We start from the raw sequence: 24488 nt of genomic DNA, 5'->3' as shown, positions 1-24488 counted from the left end.
CAGAATCTGAGCTTCAGGTTTCTTGCATGTCAATTCCAGAGATTCAGAATCAGCGGTCTGGGTGGGGGACCTGGCGTACTGTGTTTTGAAAAACTCCCTGGTGACTCAGAGTCAGAATTTGAATGGTAGCTTCTGGGGATAGAGACCGGTTTTTCCTATCGTTATATCCAGCGCACTTCAGACAGGGGCCTGCGCGACTGAATGAAGGATTTAATTGAATGGAAGAACGAATGGATCTCTCTTAGATCTCGTCTCCTTGTCCTCTCTGAAGGCATCGCAGAGGTTTCTGTTCCATGTCTTCTCTCCCTTCCAACCCTGGGTTCCTCAGGCCAGGGTCAAGGTCGGATTTCCTTTGTGCTTTCCTCCCAGTCCAATCTCTGCTGCCTGGCACTTGGCAGGTTCTCTGTATTTGAATGAATCTGAGGAGTTGGCTCCTCTCGGCTCCAGCATCACTATTTCTCGACCTTAAGCATGGCTACCCGGGTCCAGGCCATTAAAGGCATCTGGCCCTAAGGCATCCATAGCCATTAGGAGGTAGCAGTAATTAGACCAACTAAATTGGAATCGGGAGCTGGGAGATGGAATTCGGACTCTGACCTTAAATTTGGATGTCCCTCCCCCCCTCCTGAGCCATGGGTCCCCCAGCCACGAAATCAGAACACAGTCAACCTCTGGCTCTCACATCCTTATTAGCATAATGAATCGGTAGCCACGCAGGAGTCTTCGAGTCGAGTGGACACAATTCGCTGTCTCATTTACGGTTACTGTTCTGCTAGCTTGTGGCACCACGGGGGTCCTTTGAAATCAAACACCTTATTCTCTGCCTCCCTCCACCACGCCAGGCCAGCCCAGCAAAGCATTATAGCCTCTTCCCCTTAATCTGCTGCCCCCAGGTCTTCATGGAGGAGGAGGTGGGCAGCTTTGAGCAGGCAAGGCGTGGAATGAGGGTGAGGCAGCCTCCCATGGCCGGGCGCCTCCATTCTGACGCCTGCAAGAAGCTTCCAAAGCTAACGTCCAGAGCAGGAGGCATGGCGTGAGCATTACTCACCATTTGGGATCATCTATGCCTCTGCTGCTCCACATTAATGATGTCGACAACTGAGAAGCAACTGCCGTCTTCCCCGAAGCTCGGGATCTGGCAGGGGGTTGGAAAAGCTGTGCGCTAAATCCGACGTGGTTTCTAAAACGAACGTGATGGCCATAGATCATCTACTGAACTTCCCTTCACCTCTGGCTCCCCATCTGTAAATTGTAGGTAATAACCCTTGCCCAAATTAGCCCGGATAGTTTGGTCATATTACAAAAGCCTCAGAACAACCACGTGGAGGCTTAATATTCAAATGGAACTGCAGGACACTGAGCTGAAGCAGGAAGGGTTTTTGATCCCTTGGACTCTTTTTGCTGATACTTACAAGGGATTTACAAGTGTCAATCTCTTTTCTCCAGGGCTGAACGGTTCCTTTCCGTGTCCATAATCCCCCAAATTCTTTAGATTCCCCTGTATCGCTTTTTCTCTTATGCATTTCCCCCCCTCCTTGATGGGAGCCCAGTTTTTCTGCTTTACATTTCTGTACTTGGGGGTTCTTCAGGGCACAAGAATCCCAGGCTTTTCAAATATTATTCTTGGTACTGGAGTATGGGCCAAGGACGGAGAGAGCTAGAATTTGCATTAAAGTAGTCCTGGGAGGGAGCAAACCTTGCAGCCCATCTTTTCTCCAGAGGATCTGGTTGTCCACTGGCTGATGGGTGTAGCGGTGAGGCAGGAGGGTGGTGGTGTGGCTTGGAAGGTGCCGAGGGAAGACCCTCTCATCCTCAGAAGTGCAGGGCTCATGCAGTAAGAAAGCCCATGGGCTTTGGTGCCAGAAAAACCCAGGTTCAATTCCTGACCATGCTGCCCAACCAACCACGTGATCTTGGTCCCACCTAGGGGAAAGCCATGAAGTCTTTCCACTTCCGCCTGGCCACTCAGGAGGGGGCTCTGGGCCTGGGACACTTCCTTACCAAGAGATAGGGAGTCCTCACAGCCTTGCTGGATTTATCGCCTCCTGCGGGGACGCCTGCCTCCGTTCCAGATTCAACATGCGCGCTTCTGTTCTGCTTAAGTGTGTGCGTCACATGGCGCCTGGCCAATCCCACTGCCGTATCTCTTCCCATCCGGGAGGGAATGGGGTCCTTTGTGGCATGAGAGGGGTGCGCGTAGATCAGAGCCCTGTGTCTGCTTGTGGGACGAGACCCGCTGGCCATGGCGGACCAACGCCCACTGCTGAAGTTGATCCTGATCTATCTCTTTATGTGAGCAAAGCCTTGTTCCCTCCAGCTCCTGTGTGAGTAGTGTCTTTCCTGGTGATGCTGACCCCTGCAAGCCATGAGTGGGTTGACATGTCGAGATGCTGCGCCTGGAGGCAGGCACTGCTGGGCTACTTGCTCTCCTCCATGCGGCAGGACTCCTCCCCCAAGGGTAGACACCATCTCTTACCCGTCTGAGTGGGGGGAGGGCAGGGGAGGGGAGAGGTGTGATAATACCTCACGGAACTGAAGGGTAGGTGAAGCGATGTGCATGAAGAGCCTGGCCCGGGCCTGGAGCACAGGGCCACCCAGTGCATGGCAGTTATTGTTAACCTCAGCATCACCATTTTCGTTACTGATGCCCAGGACGTGTCCATACAAATTTCTGTGGACTAGACTTGAATCAAGTGCTGCCTGCTTCCGTGAGGCTTGTAGTAATATCAGTGTGAAGGTTCAAAGATCCCACGAGCCAGTTTCTGTTTCTCTGCCTTTCTCCGGGAGCCCAAGGACCAGGATTACCATAAAAGTGGGTTGAGGCCAGTATTAGAAATTAAGTTCCCTTAAGCTCCTTAGGTCAGTGCAATACAACACAACTCAATGACATGCAGTGTGACAGTGTCCCTGCAACAACTACCCATTCGCCCCTTCAAAGGACACCTACCCATGACTGTCGAAGTCTGGGACACGCTAGTTCTTGGAATAAATCACACACATTTTGATTTTATTTCATTCCAAAGTGCCAGCGATCTTTTATGCTAAAGCGGTATTTTTCTCTTTGCCCCTCATTGTGAGGAACCAGGATAAGTTTAGATTTCCCACAGCAGGTTTCCTGCCCTCGCCCCCATGGAGCACGGTATTTCTGACAATGCCGGAGACAGCTGCACATCACGTGTCACTAATATGAGGGAAGTGGGGAACGGGGAGCCGGGGACGCAGATGGCTGTCTTCCGAGCACTGTGGTAAGCTGGAATCCCCCAGAGAAATAGCCAGCCACCCCGAAGTCCCCTGAGCTTTTGGAGGGCTTAAGGGTTATCTGCTGCATGTTGGGTCATTTTTAAAAAAAATGTTTAATGTTTGTTTATGTCTGAGGGAGAGAGAGACAGCAAGCAGGGGAGGCACAGAGAGAGAGGGAGACACAGAATCCGAAGCAGGCTCCAGGCTCTGAGCTGTCAGCACGGAGCCCGATGCGGGGCTCAAACCCACAGACCGAGAGATCATGACCTGAGCTGAAGTCAGACGCTTAACTGACTGAGCCACCCAGGTGCCCCTGCACGTTGGGTCGTTTTCAAGGTCTTGGGGAGCCCTCACTGGCTCCCCAGTCGGTTGAAGATGACACCTCTATTACCTCCCATCCAGCTGTCATGCACACCGGAAATAACCCACAGGAGCAACTGTGGCCAGAAGCCACCATAGTCAGCCAAAGAGGGAAACTCAGCCCTGGGCAGTAAGGCTGAGACCCAGTGCACTCCCTCCTGCTCTGAAGGAGCCTTGCCCCCTAGGGGTCCTCACCCTCATTCTCCCTGACTCCTGACCTCCAGCCCAGTCTCCTGGGGCACCATCAAGTACTTAGCTCTGACTCTCGCCAAGCCACGGCTGGGTCTTTTATGCTGTCATGTCCACTGATCATTTGGCCCCCACAAGTCCCCTGTTGTCCGCAGACATCTAGACCACAGGGCGCTTGCTCTCTACCTCTGGGAAAGAATTTTATGAATGTCAGTGCTGGCCTTGACCGTCCTGTGAGGGCAACAGAAGCCCAGAGAGGTTAAGTTACTTGCTTGGGATCACCCAGCGAGAAGTGAGGGAGCCAGCCACCTCCTAGCTCTACCCAGCTTTGCCACTAACCGGGCCGTCTCTGTGTCACTTTGGCAGAAGTGGGCATCTCTGCGCCCCTTGCTGGCTCAGGGGACTTGTGATCCCACAACCCAGCGGGGAGGAGGCGGTTTGCCATGGCTCCTTCTTCCAGATTCTAAACTAGTCATTCAGCCCCAAAACAATGCGCCGTGATGGTCGGGAGACGGAGTGCGGAAGTGTTACAATGCAGCTTATAAAGGTGATGGAAAGAGTGAGATGGAGAGGAAAAAGGACAAGAAATTCCAGCAAACTCCAGGGACTGCTAATGGAGAGAAATAATGTGGCTAATTACATCTCTGAAGGCCATCCGTTCCAAGATGAATTTTTAGTGCAAAAATAATGCATTTCCCCTGCTGCTTGAATCAGGGAGGGAAGGGACTGAGCGGTCTCCCAGTGCAGGCCAGAGCAGCTGTGCATGCCAGCGCCTCCCCCTTCACCCGTGTCTCTTCCCAGCGCCCTCATCCCTAGGGTGCCCATGACGCCACAGTGCAAGCCGAGTGCCCCTCACGTGCCCTAGGCTCCAGGAACACCAGTGTGGACAAAGGCCAGTAACTGTCCTCACAGCCTCAAAGCTCCGGGTTTCCCTCCTGCAGCCCCCAGAGGGCTTCCCGAGGTATTCCTCTGCCCACTCCCCTTTCCCCCTCTCCCCACCAGGGAGTCATGGATCTTAGATCCAGGGGTGTAAAGCTCCCCATGTGAAATGAAGCCCTTGCCTCTAACGTTCCAAACGCATCTGTTTGCTACATGTGGGTTTTGCAGGAAATGAGCCCCATTCTCCCCTCTTTCTGGGGGTAATCTATAGATCAGAATGGAAAAGAGAAGCATGAGTTTTAGAGTCAACCAGACCTGGGTTCAGATCCCAGGCTTGAAACTGATTTGTGGTGTGACCCAGAGCAAGTGATTTACTTTTCCAGGCTCAGTTTCCTTACCTGTAAAATGGGGTAACAATATCTGCTCGATAGTACTGCTGTGAAGGTTGAATAGTGTCTGTAAAGTGCCCAGCACAGTGTCTGGCGTTGTCCAAGCGGTGGTTCGCGTTGTTATTATTTGCCCCAGAGCACACCCAAGCTAACCTTGAACCTCGCCCCCCTCCCCTCTGCCCCTCGACACACACACCCAAGAAACTCTGTTCTGAGAACTCCCAGCCTCAGTCAGCTCCGCTTGCCTCCTGGGCAAGCCAGCAAGGACCACAGGGACAGCTGTGATCACTGAGGTTGCTGCTGACCCTTGACCTCAGCTGGGCTGTCTGGTCAAGGGCAAAGCTCACCCTCCAACTTGGAAAAGGCAGCAGGGCGGGAGCCAGCAGGAGGCTCCTCCAGGCAAAGCGGTGACCAAGATACTCCAGATCTCACAGCTACTCCACCCACACTGCCCTCAGGCACATATGTCTCTACAGGCAGCGACAGCGTCCATGGCCACGTGGTCAACCCTTTGTGGGTTCACACTCTCGGCCACTCATTCTCCTACGTGAAAGTTCCAAAATTATACGCAACACCCCTCATATCTGGGAGTACACCAGCACCCCTAAAATGCAGGATCACGTGCTTCAATATCCACTCTTCAACATATTCAGACCCACGGAAACCCAAACAGCCCCACAAGATGTGCATACAAACACACACATATACTATAGCGTGTGTGCACTTACGTGCTTCCCCAAACACAGCACAAAACCTATCCAGAGCACCTCACTTCTATGCAAGACTGTCCCTCTGAAGTGCGTGCACAGAAACATGCCCCCGCCCCCGGGGGGAATGCGTGGGAGGGGGCCAGGGATGGCACCTTGGGCCCGCATCAGTATTGGCAGTGTTCACAGTGGTTCCCAACCCAGAGAAAGCCCAAGCTGAGGGGGCCAACGAAGGCAGGGAGGCTGGCCCTGGGGGACTCCCTTGGAGGTCAGAGTTCATGAGGGACAGGCAGAGCAGGAGGGCCCCAGGTGCCCGGAGTGACAGAAGGGGACACACTGAGCTGGGGTCTGAGGAAGTAAAGAAGGGTACTGAAGATCAGCACCAACACCCTCCAGTCCTGGGAGCAGAGAAGGTTCTGGATCCAGACTCATACACCAACACCTGGCAGAAGGAGGCAGGTAATATTTCTTTCCCACCTCGTTCCCTGTTTGTTTCCGTTTCTGGAACTATACTATCCCCCAGACTCTAGGAGACTCTGGGAGATGCCCACATCTGGCCTGCTGAGTAGGTCTGTGAGTGTTCCAGAGACCAGATGCAGCCAGCTTATTACTGGGATTCTCAAAAGGAACAGGAGGAGCAGGACTCCCGTGGCCTCTGCCCTCTGGGTGGGGGACGTTCTCTGCAAGGCAGGATGTGAAGGGCGGATCTTACTTCCTCTGTGTCTCAAAGTCTTCCACTCACCCAGCTGGGGAGGGGCTGCACCTGCCTGGAGTAAGCCAGCATTCAGGGCACAGCATTGAGTTTGACCCTGACCCAAACTCACCAATCTGGTGTCGTCATAAGCACGCGACACCTGGAGGCAGAAGGTTCCAGGACGTTTCTCCTTCCCGTCCTGTCCCTACTCCTACCCCACTCTCCACCCCGCTCCAAGCCCCATAGTCTTCCTTCCTTCAGCCTTTCAGTCCAGAGTGGCCCTGCAAGCTTCTCTTTGAAGTCTTTGACCAAGCTGGGGACAGTGCTGTCATGGGAATTGTTCCTGCCCCTCATGGGCAGATCCCACAGACTCGGGATGCTGCTCTGCCGGCAAAGCATTTCTTTCCATGAATGGGATTGTTGCAGAAAAACATTTGGCCAAGAACATGAAACCAGCCAGTGTTATGGGGGCAATTTCCTGAGACGGAATCTGAGAAAGACAATTTTATAACCTGAACCCACATTGACCCTGACCTTGGCCAAGACTGGTCTTGATCACAGAATCTTAAATCGAGGCCTAAAAAACATTTACCGAAACTCTACTTCACAGATAGAGAAATTAAGCTTCAGAGAGGGCAGTAACTTGCTCAAGGTCACACAGCAAAGCAAAGACAGGCCTATTACTAGAATCTAGTCTCTTGCCTCCTGGCATAGTATCTTTAGATCTCAGTAAAAGGTGATGTTTTAAAGCCAGGCTTTGAAGAAAAGAGGAGAAACTCCCAGATGAGAGGGGCTCTTTCGAAAGTTTAATGAAGGAGTCCTGGAAGCTGTTACTTTCTGGGGCATGGGCAACTTTTGTCCTCTCCTCGCTCTGTGGTTGGGCCAGGCGATGGCCAGAAAGGGGTGGGTTCTGCTCATCACCCTCACCCCGGTGGATGGGGATGCGGGGGCGGGGGCACAGGCCTGGGGTGGGCATTGCCTCCTCGGTTCCAGTCTTCTAGAGTAGCAGCAGCCGCTGCAGGGGCACGTGACGCCACTGCGCAGAGAGGCTGAGATAAGAAGGGGGATTGATCTTTCTGCTGCTTCAAAGAGAATACAAGCCATCCCTGTCATGGCTGTTGATCAAAGGCTCTGCAGAGGATGTTTTATGTGCCCTACCCTGCCCCCATCCCAGGCCTGTGGAGGCAGGGCCCCCAGTCCTTACGCTGAGGCCTTCCTCCAAGCCTCGCTGCAAACCAGAGAGACCCCCAACCTTCCAGCCTGGATCCCACAGCAGCCACCAGGAGCCAGGGGTTCAAATGCTCCGCCAGCCTTTTCTCCAGACAGCTCGGCCCAAGGTCAGATCCGTGGGAAGTAATACTATCCGCATTGCACAGATGAGAAATCGAGGCATAGAGAGGTTAAGTAACTTGTGCAGAGCCATGAGCTAGTTAACCATTGGGAAACCCCCAGTCTTACAGAATTACGTCCTCAGAAAGTCCCCTGTCTGATGGCAGGAGTGGGCTCCTCCCTCTGGAGCTGCCAGTTCATCTAGCATGTGTAGATCCCAGAAAGACTGAAAATATTCTCTGTGAAAAAGGAAAGATGCTGCTAAAATATCTCATTTCAAACATCTGGAAAAATCCAAATTTTTAAATTTCACTTTGTCTCTCTGGTGGGACAGAGGCAGATTTTTCCCACCCTTTCCCATCCTCTGCATCCCCCATCCCCCACAACACTACCCAACGCCATCTATCTGCAAATAGTGTTCTGCCTTCTGTATAAAAATCCTTAAATGTTTATTTATTAATACAGTGCAAATTCCAAATTCCTTAGCCTGGCATTCAAGGCTCTAAAAAACCCTTGAGAGTCCACATGGCCTAGAGGTTAAGAGTGCGGGCTCCTGGACCAAACCTCCCAGGCTAGCACCCCAGCTTCTCCACCTCCTAGATTTTGACTCATGGATTGTTTAGAAGTGTGTTGCTTAATTTCCAGTAATTGGAAGATTTTCCAGATATCTTTCTGTTATTCATTTTGAATTTAATTCCATTACGGTCAGAGAACACATTTTGTTTGTATGACTTCAATCTTTAACCATCTGTTAAGGTTTCTTTTATTAACCAGAATATGGTCTATAGTGGATGATCCACGAGCAACTTGAAAAGGAGGTACATTCTGCTATTGTTGGTGGAGTGTTCTATAAATGTCAATTAGTTCAAGTTGACTGAGAGTGTTGTTCAGGTCTTCTATATCCTTGCTGATTTTCTCTCTATTTTCTACCAGTTATTGAGCAATGAGTCCCTAAGCAAAACTGGATTTGTCCATTTCTCCTTTTAGTTGAATCGGTTTTTTGCTTTGTGTATTTTGAAGGTCTGTTGTTTGGGGCATACACATTTTGGATTGTTACGTCTTCCGAATGAATTGATCTTTTTCTCATTATGGAATATTCCTCTTTATCTCTAAGTTTTCTTCTTCGGGAGTCTGCTTTGTCTGATATTAAGATAGTCATTCCAGCTTTTTTAAAGAAAATTAATGTTCCATGCTATATTTCTTTCATCCTTTTGCTTTTAACCTATCTATGTCATTATATTTAAAGTGAGTTTCTTACAGACAGCATATAGTAGGTCTTGCTTTTTAAAAATCTAATCTGACAATCTCTTTTAATTGGTATGTTCAAACCATTTACATGTGATATATTTATTGATAAGGTTGGATTTAGGTGTCCCATTTTATTATTTGGTTTTGGTTTGTCCTATTTTTCATTCCCTGGTTTCCCTTTTTCTGCTTCCTCTTGAATTATTTGAATATTGTCTTAGTGTTCCATTTTTATTTTTCTGTTGGCTTTTTGACTATATCTTTTTGTTTATGTGATTGTTCTAGGGATTATGATACATGTACCTAATTCAGCATTGTGATCTATTTAGGGTTAATATTTTACCACTTCATGTGGTATATATGACTCCTGCACCCATGTAGGCTCCCCTCCTCCCATCACTGTAGCTGCTGTGTGCAGGAAAATAGTCTATTATATTTACCCAACTATTTTCATTTTTATTTCTATTTTTAATTTATTTTTATTAAAAATTTTTTTGACATTTATTCATTTTTGAGAGACAGAGAAAGACAGAGCACAAGTGGGGGTGGGGCAGAGAGAGAGAGACACACAGAATCTGAAGCAGGCTCCAGGCTCTGAGCTGTCAGCACAGAGCCCGATGTGGGGCTTGAACTGATGAACTGTGAGATCATGACCTGAGCTGAAGTTGGACACTTAACTGCCTGAGCCACCCAGGTGCCTCTTTTTTCTCTTCTTTTATTCTAAAGTCCCAAGTTTCTTTCTGGTAGCACTTATCTTTTTCTTTTCTTTTCTAAGTTTTTATTTATTTAAATAATCTCTACACCCAATGTGGGGCTCAAACTCATGACCCCGAGACCAAGATTTGCACACTTTTCCAATTGAGCCAGTCAGGCACCCCACTTATTTTTTTTTTTTAATTTTTTTCTTATGTTTTATATTTGAGAGAGAGACAGAGAGCGAGTAGGGGAGGGGCAGAGAGACAGAGACAAAATCTGAAGCAGGCTCCAGGCTCTGAGCTGTCAGCACAGAGCCTAACATGGGGCTCAAACTCACAAACTGTGAGATTGTGACCTGAGCCGAAGTCAGACACTTAACCGATTGAGCCACCCAGGCACCCCAACCCCACTTCTCTTCTTCATGAATTTCTTCTAACATTTCTTTTAGAGCTGAAATGCTGTCAATGAATTATTACCTTAGTTTTCCTTCCTCTGATAATATCTGTTTTGGGGAAGAAGCTTAAAAAAAGATATTTTCACTGGATATAGAATTCTAGGTTGACATTTTTTTCCCTTCAGCACTTTAGAGATACTGTTCCACTGTCCTCTGGCCTCCATGGTTTCTCATAGGAAATCTGTAGTCTTCTTAATTGTTGTTCCCTTGTATATAATGTATGACTTTCCTCTGCTTGTTTTCAAAAAAAAATTTTTCTTTATCCTTGATTTTCATTAGTTTGATTAAGATGTATTTGGGTCAGGGGCACCTGGGTGGCTCAGCTGGTTGGGCGTCCGACTTCAGCCCAGGTCATGATCCCACAGTCTGTGAGTTCGAGCCCTGTGTCGGGCTCTGTGCTGACAGCTCAGAGCTTGGAGCCTCCTCCGGATTCTGTGTCTCCCTCTCTCTCTCTGCCCCTCCCCTGCTCATGCTCTGTCTCTCTCTGTCTCAAAAAGAAAAAAAAAGATGTATTTGGGTCAGGTTTTCTTTGAATTTATCCTTTTGGGGGGGTTTACTGAGAGTCCTGAATCTACAAATTTATGTCTTTTCACCAAATTTGGAAGGTTTTAAGCCATGGTTTCTTCAATTTTTTTTTTCTACACCGAGTTTTTTTTCATTTCTACCTGAAACTCCAATGACATGAATGTTAGACTTTCTAATGTTGTCCCATAAGTCCCTCAAACTATATTCATTATTTTTCCAATTTTTTTAGCCTCTGCTGTTCAGATTCAATAATTTCTATGAATCTATTTTCAAGCTCACTGACTCTTCCCTCTGTTATCTCCATTCTGCTATTGAGCCTATAGAGTGAATTTTTTATATCAGTTATTGAATTTTTATGTTATAAAATTTAATTATATAAAATAAGTTACAAGATTTCCCTTTGGTTCTTTTTGGTAGTTTTTATTTTGTTCCTGACAGTTTCCATCTTTCCATTCATTTCAAGATCATTCTTCCTTACTTCGTGGATTATAGTTATAATAGCTACTTTAAAGCCTGTCTGTGATAATGCCATCATCTGGTCATCTTGAGGCCAGCATTTATTAATTGTCTCTTCCTTTGAGAGTAATTATGATCTTCCTGGTTCTTTGTTTGTAATTTAGGGCATTTGAATATTATTCAGCCTCATTTTTTTTTCAGACCACAAGTCCTCACCTGCCTTTTGCTTTGAGTTAATTCTACACATTCATAGCTCAAGAGTGGGTGTAGGACTTCATACATAAATTCTCCAGCTCTCCATAAGTGCCTTCATACTCCCTGACTCCCACCTCCTGGTCTCTAGGCTAGAATCTGGGATTTGGGCCTCTCCATACTGTCATACATTTCCTTTGACTGCATCCACCTTCAGGGTGAAGCAGTAAGATAAAAGAGAAAAAAAGGGAACAGAACTTCCCTACACTCCCCACAGAGGCCCTGTTTCTCAGTTTTTCCAGTCAGAAAGAATGATTTGTTCTCAGAATTTTAGGTTTTGCACCCCAAACATTGCCAGAGTATAGCTTCAAGATTGGGGCTTTCCTTGGGGCACACCCTGGAGAGTAAAAGAGAAGCAACTGAGATTATTCTCTCCACCCCACTCTCTATCCTGCGGGTCCCTGTCCCCATTCCTCTGGCTGGAAAGAGAAGGGTTCTCTTTGAGCTTTTTCTGTTTGTGCCCACTGCACAGATCTGGGATTTAGGCCCTCTAGAGTCCAATCTGGGAGGTATGGGAGGGAAGAAACTCAGGAATCACATTGCCATATTGGTCAATCTTTAGTGTTTATTTATTCCCCCAATCTACCTGCTTTTGTTTTTCAGAGTCCGTTGACAGTGCTGTATGTATCTATTGCAGGGTTTTTGTTTGCACTCAGTGGGAGAGAGAGGGTAAAGTGTGGTTACTCTGTCTTAGCAGTAACCAGAGGCCTGTAGACAAGTCATCTTAAGGGATAATTTGACTAATTTTGTCAACAATATGGCAATATTTAAGAGAAATTCAAAGTCAGTATATTTGTAAATTTAATTTATTAGAGTTACAACAGTTTTTCAAGTACATGATGCAAAGGTTTTGCTTGTGTAATTAGACATTTAAGTTACTTAGGAAAGTTAAATATATGAAATGTCCAAATGTAGTTGGAATTGTTTAAGCAAATTTAATTAAGTTGTAAATGGCACTGGCTGTTTAAGGGAGTTAGTGTTTCAACTTGAGTTAATCAAACCTTAATTGAAGAAAAAGTGAAGGTCTTGTTCTTATTTTATTACATTTATAAATAGAACAATAAGATTGGTAAGTGGAACTTAATCCTTAAGAAAAGCTCCATTTTTAAATGTGTGTCCTTACTAAATTGAATATTAATTTTAAAAATGTGACTATAGATAGTATTTTATATACTCCCTATCTACCCCCCCCCCCACCCCCGCAACATGCACACCAAGAAAAGCTTCACTGATGGGGGCTCACCTCCTCCAGAGACAACTGTGTCACTCTCAGGCAACTCCCACTGTTGGAACAATGTCCGTCTTTCTACCTGAAATCCGTGGGCAGCATAGACAGTACAAGCCTTTGAAGACAGACTGGTGAGTTAATTTACTCCTCTGGGACTCAGTTCCCTTATCTGCAAAATGAGAATGAAAAAGAACCTCCTTCAAAGGTTTGTTTTGGAGGTGAAGTAAGATGATGTAGGCAAAGTACATGTGTATCTATATGTGAAGTGCTCTGCACAGAAAGCTCCAGGAGTCATTCTTGATGATGCAGACAGTTGTCTGAGGTACCAGGGGGTGGTTAAAAGATGCAGAGCTTTGGCCTCAGGAAGTCCTGTGTTCAGATCCCAGCTCTGCCTATCCTCCTGGTTGGTTTGGAAAAGCTGCCCAGACTCTCCAAGCCTCTGTTCCTTCACCCTTCCGTGGCGCAGAGCTGAGGATCATGAACTCATAGGGTGGATTTAGGTCTTAAATGGGTTCCTGTGCTGTGTCCAGCATGATGCCCAGCATGTGGGAAGCTTGTATACACACATGGTGCTTAGCTTTCATCTTCACCATGTAAGTTTTATTCCAAAGTGGATTCTTTGGCTGCAGGCAAGCTATTTGTCTACGCTGACCTGGATTATCTGATTAGCTTGTCTACATTGACTCAACTGAGGAGCAGGAAGCCCATGTTCTCGTCTTGGGCCTTGACCCTTAGGTCAAACCCTTCTCCTTCCTGGGACTCAGTTTTCTCATCTTTAGATTGGGTATGGCAGTCTCCATTCTGCTCCCACTGGACTCATGTGGCTTAGAGGTCCTGTGGATGCAGAGGGCTTAGTTCTGAGGGGTGATTTGCCTTGACAAACTTAGGAGATCTATGACAGAGCATAATTCTTGGTCTCTTCTTACCCTGGCAGGAAGTTGGATGCCCTCTGCTTCTGAGGGCTGATAATTGGCTTCCATTCTGGCCAAGCTGGAGGTTGGTAGCAGGCAGCCACTGGTAAGCTTGAGTTCTGGGTCACTTGTACATCAGCCTCCTTCAAAGCAGAAATTGCTACGGCTCGATGAGAAGGGGCACTCTTGGGGCATCTGTGCCACCCTGTCTCTGCTCAAACCCCGTGTAGCCACCATTGGCTCCCTTGCTGCTGGGCTTCTATGCATGAGGTCTGTTCCCAAGATCTGGGACGGGCAGTGAGAACATCCCCTGGCGTTTGGTTCACTTGTCTCTGGGCATCGTGACCTCCGTCAGCCATGCTAGTGCTTACTGCAGCAGCAACTGGATCCTATGAGGTCACATCAAGCCCCCTGCTTCCTCCAGGAAGCCCTCCCATCTCCTCCAACTCACACCACCCCTACCTTCCCAGAGAGTCCAAGCCAGCTCCTGCTCATACTCTGTCCTGCCTTGGACCCTTACTGTTCTCTGAGTGGTTCTGTCACTTATCAGTATCCCAGGTGGAGGGCTTCGGAAGGGAGGAGCCAGAACACCTCCTTCTCTACCTTGCTGACAGCCGCGTTCTGGGATGGTCCAGGGGACCTCTAAGACTGCTGGGACATGAAGTGGAGAGTGGGGGGAGGGGCAGAGAGCAGGTCCTGGCTGTGCTCCTCAGAACCTAGGCAGCAAAGAAGCTGCAAAGGAGGGGCATGCCCCACAGTGAGGCCCAAAGCATGTTGGGACCACTCTCTGGTCTCAATAATGCAAACATCTCCTATGTGTAGAGGGCCTCATGGATTTAGAAGATCTCCCCCACCCTTGCAGCTATTTGACAAAACAGACCTGACTACTTCTTACCTGCAGAAGAGATAGACAGGTATCCAGATGTTCAAAAGAGGAATTCCCAAAGGCACAGAAGTACCTAATGTAACACCCCGACTAGAAGCTCCAGTTCCAACTTCCAGCCTCTTAATCTCTGTCTCTGACTTTCACAAAGGTGGGGTGGGAGGTGGGGTGGGAACAGAGCAGTGAGTGAACACCCACCCCCAGCCTCTCTGTGCTTACTTCAAAGACTTCTCTGCTAGAGGGAGGGGCAAACAAGGAAGGAGGCAGAGCGGACAAGCAAAGCTGGAGGCTGCATCGGGTCCACTCTCATCGCCTGTACCTGGAAGATCTGGGGGGCTGGGCAGATATGAGGGCAGGCCTGGTGTTCCTCCACCCTGCAGACCCAGCCCTGGCCTCAGACACCCCATGAACTCCTATCCCATGCTCCTTCCTGGTATCCCAAGGAGACACATGATCTGAGCATCTCTGGAGCTTCCCCACTTCCAAAAAAGAGCCTAGAAGAAAGGTTGGAGCAAGTAGTGACATTGGCTAGAGCCTATGGTCTCCAAGTCCCTTGCCTCCCTTCCTGCACCGTATCCCAGGTTGCTCTCTAAGCACACGCCAGGCTGGCTCTCTGGCTTCCAAAATCTCTCATCCTAGTTTTTGGTAAGCTGGAGTGAAAAGGTCTTCCTGTCTCTGGTTAACTGCACTGGTCCATTTTCCTCCTCTCTCTTCTCACCTGACTCTAGCAGGGAAATATGGCCAGTCAGCATTCCTTCTTACTGGCCCAGAAGAAGTTGCCGAGAGAGGAACCTTGAGTGGATGTGTGCGCGTGTGCACAAGAGAGAGAGAAAGAGGGATAGAGAGAGCCAAAGGGACAGAGAGAGACAGAGACAGAGAAAGAGAGGGAGGGAGAGGGGGATAAGGAGGGAGAGTTGTTGAGAGAATTTCTTGAAGACAGGCCAGTCCTCCCCTATCAGACAGGCAGGGACCAGCCTTGCCCAACAGATCTTTTAGGAGTGAGGACTCCTAACATCAAGGCCTCATCAGTCGCACTGGCAAGTTCAGGAAGCGGAGGATGTTGCAGTCAAAGGAAGCCAGGCCATTAGCCACGACCATCCAAAGGCTTGGCCAGAGCTGCTAGCAGGCGGGAAGCTCTGACATGCCACTCGGAGCCAGTGAAGCATGGTGGGAGGAACCAGGCCAGAGCAGGAGCCAGAGTGCTGGACACATAGGCAAACTTCTCAGATACTCAGCATTGACAGGGGGCAGGGTGATGAGTTAGCACCATCCCCTATTATGCAGATGGGGAAACTGAGGCTCAGAGGGGGACAGGGCCCTGCCAAATGTTCCAAAGCAAGACCAGGGACTGAAAATCGATGTTTGGATTTCAACTTAGGGTTTTTTTTGTTTTGTTTGTTTGTTTGTTTGTTTGTTGTTTATTTAATACAAAGCATCTTGCCAGGTTGTTCCGAAATCGATAGCTAGTAAATTTATTAATCTCTATGCCTTGCCCACTCCCCAGGTGTTTTCTGGGTACTGGGCCATGTGCTGAGGCCATCAGAGATCTTGGGTTCTATGGGGCCTGCTCCCTCAGTGGCCGGGCAGGACCTACTTGCTGTTCTGCAGACATCACAGTCTGGGTTGATGACGATAGGGAGAATGTGCCTCAATAAAGCTAAAGGCAGAGCACAGTGGGATATGGGGGAGGAGGGGCAGACAAATGGGATTTTCCTTACTTTCACCTTACCTCATTTCCAAAAGGTTTACGGTGGCCGTGAGGCTGTGAGTCCCCCAAGGTTTCCAGGGTAAGGACTTGCCCTTGAAGAGTGAACAGGATCCTGGGGAGGACAATATGGGAACAGGCATTCAGAAGGAGGGAGCAGGTTGTGCAAAGATACAGGACACGTGTGGGGCCTGGCAAAAGCCAAGGTGGCTGGAATGGAGGGTGGTGGGTGATGCACAGGGAAGGTGGACTCTCTTGAGACTCCCTGTTTGCTAGCTGGTCTGCTGAGGGCGCCCTTGTAAGGAAGTCTGCCCCTCCAGAGGCTGATCTCTTTGGCCTGGCTCACTGTGTTCTCATGATGCTTCTGTTAACAAACCTCAGAATTCAGTGGCTTGAAATAATGAGCATGGAACTTACTGTTCTGTGGGTCAGCTATTTCAGCTGGGCTCTGCTAGGTGGTTCTTCGGGCCTCAGTGGGGCTTGCTCACATCCCTGGAGGTGAACTGGCTCTCTTGGCTACCTAGGCTAGCCTTGGCTGCGTGGAGGGCGCTCCAAATGTCGCTTATCCTCCAGCAGGCTAGCTTGGGCATGGTCTCACCCGGATGGCGGAGCACCAGAAGGCCGGTTCCAGCGTGAAAGCCCATTTTAAGCTTCTGCTCAAACATGTCTGCTAACATCCCATTGGCCAAGGCAAGTCACGCTGGGTGGGCCCAGCGTTGAGGGGCGGGGCGGGTGGGAAAGGGCAATGCAAAGTTGCAAGGTAAAGAGCACCGACCCATGGATGTGACGGCTGCAGTCATTTCCGCCCAGCCTTAGCACAGTCATCCGCACCCACTGCCCTGCAGAGGTGCAGCACAAGCCTCCAGGACCTGGGTCAGATCCTGCCTTCTCAGGGGAACCCTCCTTGATGGCCTGACCCTCAGACTAGCTCAACTGTGAAGGGTCAGGTGGTTGCACGTGTGTGCGTGTGTGTGGAGAACGGGATGTATTGTGTGAGCGTCTGTTGGTGTGCGTCTGTGTGTGTACATGGGACTGTGTGGTCGTGTGAATGCAGGAGTAGAAGTTGTAGGTGTGCATGCATGTGTGGGTGCGTTTGTGTGTGTTGCTGCTCAAACCAGATGGTGGGAAGGGAACGGCGGCTGCCTGTTTCTTTATCATCTCCGCTGTGCTGGGCCGCGGAGCACAGAAGTGAATCAGACAGGTCTCAGGGCCTCCAGGAGACCCAGTTTTCTGTGGAAGACACTCCCGCCAGCAGTGACAACCCAACATGGCAAAGACCAGGACACAAGAGCACAGGACACAAAGAGAGACCAGGGCAGCCCTGGGCCCAGCCTGGCAGCCGGGAGAGGCTTTTCAAAGAAAGTGAAGCTTGAGTGGAGTCTAGAAACTGAGCAGAGGAGTAAGAACAGACCAGTGCATCTTGGAAGGGATGGGGGAATCCGTCCCCTGTGGAGGGAATAGCATGGCAAAGGCCTAGTGGTGAGAACCGATGCACACATTTAAGGAATGGCTGGGGCTGAGCGTGTACGTTGGAGAGAACGGGGACAAGCCTGGAGAGGTCGGCAGAGACTTGTCACCACACGTTGGAATGAGGGATGCAGGGAAGCCGAGTTAGAAAGCAGGAGTGCACAGGGCAGACCAGAGGTCAGAAGACAGTGTGCGACAAGGTGGGGGGAGATGAGGAAGGTCTGAATCAGGCAGAGGGAGTGGAACCAAGAGAAGTGATTTAGAATCCGTGGGATGTAGTGACCGCGAAATGGGACCCCCAAGGCAAAGATGACCTGGGCCCAGGGTTCAGGGGCTGGAGCTTAGGGCAAGGGCATCGCCTGAAGCCTGAGGGTGAGCAGTGCTGGCACTGGGAGACCATCTGCTGGTTAGAAGGCAACAAGACATGGGCCAGGACAGCTTGGGAGCCAGCGTCCCCAGAGGTCAGGGTTATGCATTCCTGGGCTGGGCCTGGGCCGCACACAGGCTTCAGGGCCCTGACTCTGCACGGCACTTGACTGAGGCCCCCAGTTCCAGAGTGGCACTGCTCTTCCCTCCCCAGCAGCCTGGCACAGCCTGTGCGCCCCCGCCTGCTTCTTCATCTGGCACATCCTGACACGACAGCGCTGCTGACAGAGAGCAGAGCGACCTGAACAAGCCACCAAGGAAAGGAGGCATCAAAGTGCCTTCCTAGACCTGACCTCTCTCCCCAGCTCCAAAGCCTGCTTCAGACACCCCACTCACATCACAGGCCTGGGGGACCGACTGATCACCAGGGAAGCCCCAAGTCACCTGTCCCTCCCCTGGGGAGCTTCAAAGACAGAGGTCTCGGTCCCATCTGGGAACATTTGTCACCCTCTCCTCTGAGCCTCTGGCTGACTGACATTCCTGACCCCCTCCCCTAAGGTGTCCTCTTGACCCTGGGCTCCTTGTCAGAACTTGTCACCAGCTATGCCCACCCTGTCCCAGAGCAAGGGCTTCTCCCCTCTGCCAAGCGCTCGGGTCCTCGTCAGCCTTGAGTCTGGCTCAGTATGCCAGCCACCGAGCCTCTCTTTCCTGAAGAGTTGGGTCTGCCTCTTAGAGCAGCTACTGAAGGCAGAGAGGCCCCTGGATCTGAAATTAAGAGCTCCTTGGTGGGAAAAGACTCCCTAAGTCTTTTCTTTCCTTCTTTTATTTACAGGCAGGAGCTGAGTTTCAGAGCAATGCCTGGCTGTGTAATCAGGAGACCTGGATTCCTGTAATTTGACTTTGGGAAACCTCTTTGGGCTTCAACTCTAAAATGGGGCCACGAAGGCTGGTCTATGAATTGAATAAGGTAATGCATCTGAAAATGTTTAATAGTGCCTAGCACATAGTAGGTGCTAATTTTTTTCTTCTTCTTTTTTTTAATCTTTATTTATTTTTGAGAGAGAGATAGGGTGTGAGCAGGGGAGGAGCAGAGAGAGAGGGAGACACAGAATGCAAAGCAGGCTCCAGGCTCCGAGCTGTCAGCACAGAGCCCGACGCGGGGTTTGAACTCACAGACTGTGTGATCATGACCTGAGCCAAAGTCAGACACTCAACTGACTGAGCCACCCAGGCGCCCCAATAGGTGCTAATTTTTCAAAAATTAAAAATTCAATATGTTCTTAAGAAGTTACCATGTACCCCTATTCCTAGTACTCAGGGAAGCCCCAATAGGGAAAATGCTCAGGGGGGAAGGACCTCAGAGAGTTCACAAGTGGGTCCTACTAAACATTCTTATTCCACACCCTGTAGCAAAGAACATGGGTCAGGTTAAATCTGGTCAGCAGGTGCCAGGGTGGGAGAGCTCGGTGCTGAGGGCACAAGACAGGCAACCAGGACTCCGGGAGCTGGGGCGAGAGACGGTGGGGTGGACTGGTGATTAGGAAAGTGAGCAGGGCCCAGCAGGTGTAAGGTTTGGACAGCTGAGAGGATAGTGAGTAAGGTATCCTCATAGTCCCAGCATGATGCTGGCCATGGGCCCTCCAGGGAAGCCTCTGCTCTGGAGAAGAGACTTTGATTTATGAATACTGAATCTCATGATAGACCCAACAGTCCTACACTGCAGGACCTGGCCCAGGTCTCCGTGGGCCCGGGATGGTGGAACAGCATGGCTGAGGGCCTCTTGGGCATCTTGGAGCCCCTGCTACTACAGACCCATCCAGGAAATGTCAGCTCTTTTGCTGCTGGAATTGGGAGCCTCAGGGAAGTCAGGCCTGGGAAACTGGGGACATAGAAACTGCATGTGGACCAGGGGGTGGCTGGAGTGTGAATCCTCTCCTTCATCTGTAGAAGCAAGCCCTGGAATTGCTGGGAGTTGGGGGGCAAGGCTGGTCAAGATACAGGGAGAGGAGAACCAGAAAAAGGCAAAGCACACCTGGGACTGCTAATGGCAGGGGCCTGCACATCGCTTCTTTCCCAGAGCACAGCCAAAGCCTGGCCCAGTGACAATGAGCGTTGATCAAATTGATTTGATAAGAGAGATCTAGACTGAGATACAGTCACAGAGACACGGGTGATAGAGAGAGAAGCCAAGAGATGAAAAGACATGCATACTCAGAGATAAAACCCTAGAGATAATGGAAATGGAGAAGGGAGAGAGCGAGGAGAAAAACAAAACTGAACAGAGACAGAGAAGGAGAGAGAGAAGATAGTGTCTTCACCAAGTCCCAAAATAGCAGCTGCTGGTGCCGGCAGCCTGCCCTGAGATGGCCCCTTAATTGGGGCTGAATTCAGCATTCTCTGAGCCCAGCACGGATGTCACAGGACGGTGTGTGCTGGGCCAAGGTTGTCAGAAAAGGCCCAGCTGGAGCTGGAATGTGTATCGAGTGTGTGGCTTCCTGCCCTGGGCTCCCCACATCCCCTCTAACTCCCATCCTGTACGCGGGCCCAGACCAGAGATGCTGCTCTGAGGGGAGGTGACAGTTCTGGGGAGGTCAGGGTATCATCTGCTCCGCCAGGAAGCAGGGAGAGGGACTGGACTAAGGAGCAAGGAGAGGGTGGAGGGGAGTGGATGATCCTTGCATTTGGGGAAGAGATGATGGTTGGACCGTTGGATACTTAGTGCTGTTATCTTAGGGCCAAGTTACACTTTCACATAACTCTCTTAACAGGCTGATTTGTCTGCCCACGTCCTCTCTTCCAGATGCCAGCACCCAGCTGTGTGACCCAAGCAGCCATAATTTAAGGTACCACCTCCTCTGCAACCCATTCCCCTATTGCTTCAGAAGAAGGGCTGGTCCTGTGTCCTAAGGACACATAGCCTCTGCTCCGGCCAGTTATACAAGGAGGTCTGGCCGGGCTCCATTTCCCCTTAGGATAAAATGAACACACCTGCTATTCCCCATGCCATGAGGAATTTTTGTTAGATGTCAAGAATTTTCCAGCAGCATGAAATCAAGACTAGCATACAGGATAGCTGAGTGGCATGACCACCACCTCATGTCCCTGCTCCATTACATGGGAAACTTGAAACTTCTTCTACAGATTAATACCACATCTGTGCTCATGACGCTCAGTGCTGGGTTAATTTAAAAATATTAATTGGCAATTAGTTGGAAAGTGCCCCCAGACCCAAAAAAAGAAGGGAAGGGAATTAATATTTACATGCCAGGCACTGTGCTAAATAGTTTCCCTTATGTTGTGGCATTTAATCCTCACAAGAGGCCTAGGATGTTTTTATTATCATTTCCGCTTCTGGATATGGAAAGAGATTAGATAATTTGCCCAGGGTCACTTAGCTGGTTAGTGGAAGAGCTGGGGCCCAAACCCTGATCTGCCTGCCTTCAAAGCCCATTTTACTATGCCGGGTGACCCAAAGAACTCAGGGAAGCCTTGCTTCTAGATGAGAACTAGGAGAACTGTCATAGAAAGTAGAGTGAATAGTCTCTTAGGAGACTTGAGGGAAATTGATATGCAAGGCAGCTCTACTCTTGGTTGGCCTTCTTCCATGTGGTCAGATGGTGGGCAGATGTCATCAGGATGCCTAACCCAAGGGGCCAAGACTTTAGAGCTATCATAGGTTGGGTTCACCTGGAAGCAGACTGAGATGATTAGTTTGCAGAAAATTTACTGGGGAGCAGTCTCAGGGCTAAAGCTTGTGGGGGAGGAAAGGGACAGGACTGGGCAGTGGAAAACAGTGACCTGCCAGTACAGTCTCAGCAAAGACCAAGACTTAGCTGATTCTGCAGGGTTCTTGAAGCTGGGATGATCCTTCAGAGCTGTCATGAGTTGGGGTGAGGAAGCTGGACCTTCACTCTCTATCATTGGCCATTGGGTGTTGACTGCCCTGGGAAGTGGGTCTGACCTTGGACAAGGATGCTTGCTTCAGTACAGACAATTCCCATAGAGAGTGGACAGATGAGAGCTGTCAAACAGCCACCTCCCAGCAGCTGGGAGAATAACCTGTAGGGGCCATCTGGGTGTTCAGCACAGCATTCCTGACAAAGTTTCTCTGTGACAACAGTAAGACACGTGGCTGGGGAAGACCAACTCCATGATAGACAGAAACATCAGACATAATATAGACCAGGAATGAGGATTCCCTAGGGGCAAGGGTCCCCTTGAGAGAAAGGGAATGAAGCTGGGCTGAAGAGTTCTGGAAAACACCTTGAAGTTTGCCTCTGCCTCCTGTGCCAACAATGCCAGACAGAAAAAGTGCCCAGGAAATCAAAGCTGAGGACAGAGTCACCCCTTGGCTAACATGTCCTCCAGAAAGACCCTGCATGCCTAGCCCTGAGTGGAGCTACACTGGGTGGAAGGAAAAGAGGGAGAGAATGGAAGGACAAGTAAAGGACAAGTTGAACCTGTCTCAAGGCATTCACATTCTGGCTGGGGGTGCAGCTTCATATGTGGGAGCAGGCAGAGAGTAGCACATGGTGTGCTCCCAGGCTGTCTTGGATGGTTCTGCCAGCTCTTAGGGTAAATTAATTCAGAGAAGGAAGCCAGCAAGGTGGGAAAGTCAAAGAGAGATCCTCAGAACAGAAGAGACTTAGGATAAGCCTTGAATAATGGAGAGGAGTCAGGCAAAACAAGGATCTGCACTTCTGAAATGTCCTCTCACTACCCTGCTCTGTGACCATGGGGGAAGGGAGTCATTACTCACCCAAGGTTGGCTTATCTCCAGATTAAGAGGTGACCCAGAGAAGCACCCAGTCTCTATTCTTGCCTTTGTAAAGACTCTGTCATTGCAGGCACCCTGGATCTGTCCATGGTTCTGAACCCCAGAGCGCTTTTCCATGCCTCACCTTGGAAGGACTAAGTCTGCAGAATTTCAGTTTCTCCTTCTGCAAGAAAGTGGCAAGACGAGCCTTGTCATGTAGGGTTTATGCACGAAGTCTTCAGCCAGTGCCAGGAGATCTGCCCCTGGACACTCAGGCCCTACCTTAGCTTCACTGGGCAGAGCAGGACAGGATAAACCCACCTTTCCAGTCATAAACAGAGCCCAAGGGCTACCACTTGATTCATGTTTATGAGCAGAGCATAATATGAGCAGTTTAAAGGTGGGCCTTCAAGGGAGCTCATTTTTGATAATGAACCAGTCTGTGTCTTGATTGTAGTGGTGGTAATACTGATTGATACATGTGATAAACATATAGAGCATACATATACGCATACAAAAATGAGTGTATGCAAAACTGATTAAAGTTGAGTAAAGTCTGTAGTCTAGTTAATTACCACAATACGCGTGCTAATGTCAAGTTCCTAGTTTTGAAATTGCTATAGTTATCCCCGCATTCCTTCATATCACTGGGGGAAGCTGGGTGGTGAGTACTTGGGACATTTTTGTACTAATTTTGCAATTTCTTGGAACCTATAGTTATTTCAAAAAATTTTTAACAACAACAACAACAAAAAACGTTGTACCTAGTGGCTGGTCCTGCTTAAAAACCTCTTATCAGCTGTCTCTTCTTTACCCCATGTATATCCTTTGGGGGCCCAACTCAAGTTTTTTCTTCCCCAGGAAGCTTCATGAACACCCATGCCCACTTCTTGGTTTCTACAGCACTTACAATGTGAACACATAGCCAGGTGTCTGTCCTATGTGGTTTCATGTATTTCTTTTGCCTCCCCAATGATACTGAGAGTTCTCTGAGGGTGGGGTTTTATCTTCTGGGCCTTCTACTTCCTTCTTGGATCCTAAGGATACACAACCAGTGCTCAACTATTACTTAGTGACGGACTGATAAATATCTGTTTCCCTCAGGACCCAGACTTTTTCAAGCCCTGAATTGCCTCCTTCATTCCTGAGCTCCTATTAAGTCCAGCTCTGTGGCAGTCTGTCTCCAACAATCATGTGAGGAAGTGGGAGAACATTGGACTTGAAGATTGGGAGCCATGCACCATGGCTACCACTTAATGTATATCCACATGATAATAACACTTAACATCTTTACAACCCTGCAAACAGGGAACTGCACCCCCATTTTACACATGGGAACAGTAATGAGCAAGAGATAAGTAGCAAGAGATAAGTAACAGAATTGCAAACATAGTTCTGTTTCCCAGCTTTGCCCGTTGCTTAACCTCTCTGATCTTCAGTTTACTCATCTGTAAAATGGGAAGAATAATACCATCATCACAGAGCTTTTGTGAGAGGTAATGAAATAACTTTCATAGCGTTTGCTATTCTGCAGCTTCCTCAAAGGTAGGACCAGGCCTGGGATATTCACTTCGTGTTTGTTGAAATAATCAATAAACAAATTAATGGTTGAAAGAATAAACAAATGCTTGCAAAGTGCCCTCTCAGTTCTGAGCACAGGATGGAACTCTGTAAATGTTAGTTCCTCCCTACTTTCCTCTTCATTCCAGCCCAGGCTTTTCTGGCATGAATTGCCATCCGAACAATGCCAGGACAGT

The sequence above is a fragment of the Puma concolor genome, chromosome B3, assembly GCF_028749965.1.
Source record: "Puma concolor isolate L17-30 chromosome B3, mPumCon1.1.hap2, whole genome shotgun sequence".
Lineage (NCBI taxonomy): Eukaryota > Metazoa > Chordata > Mammalia > Carnivora > Felidae > Puma > Puma concolor.
Note: the sequence above shows the minus strand (reverse complement) of the source record.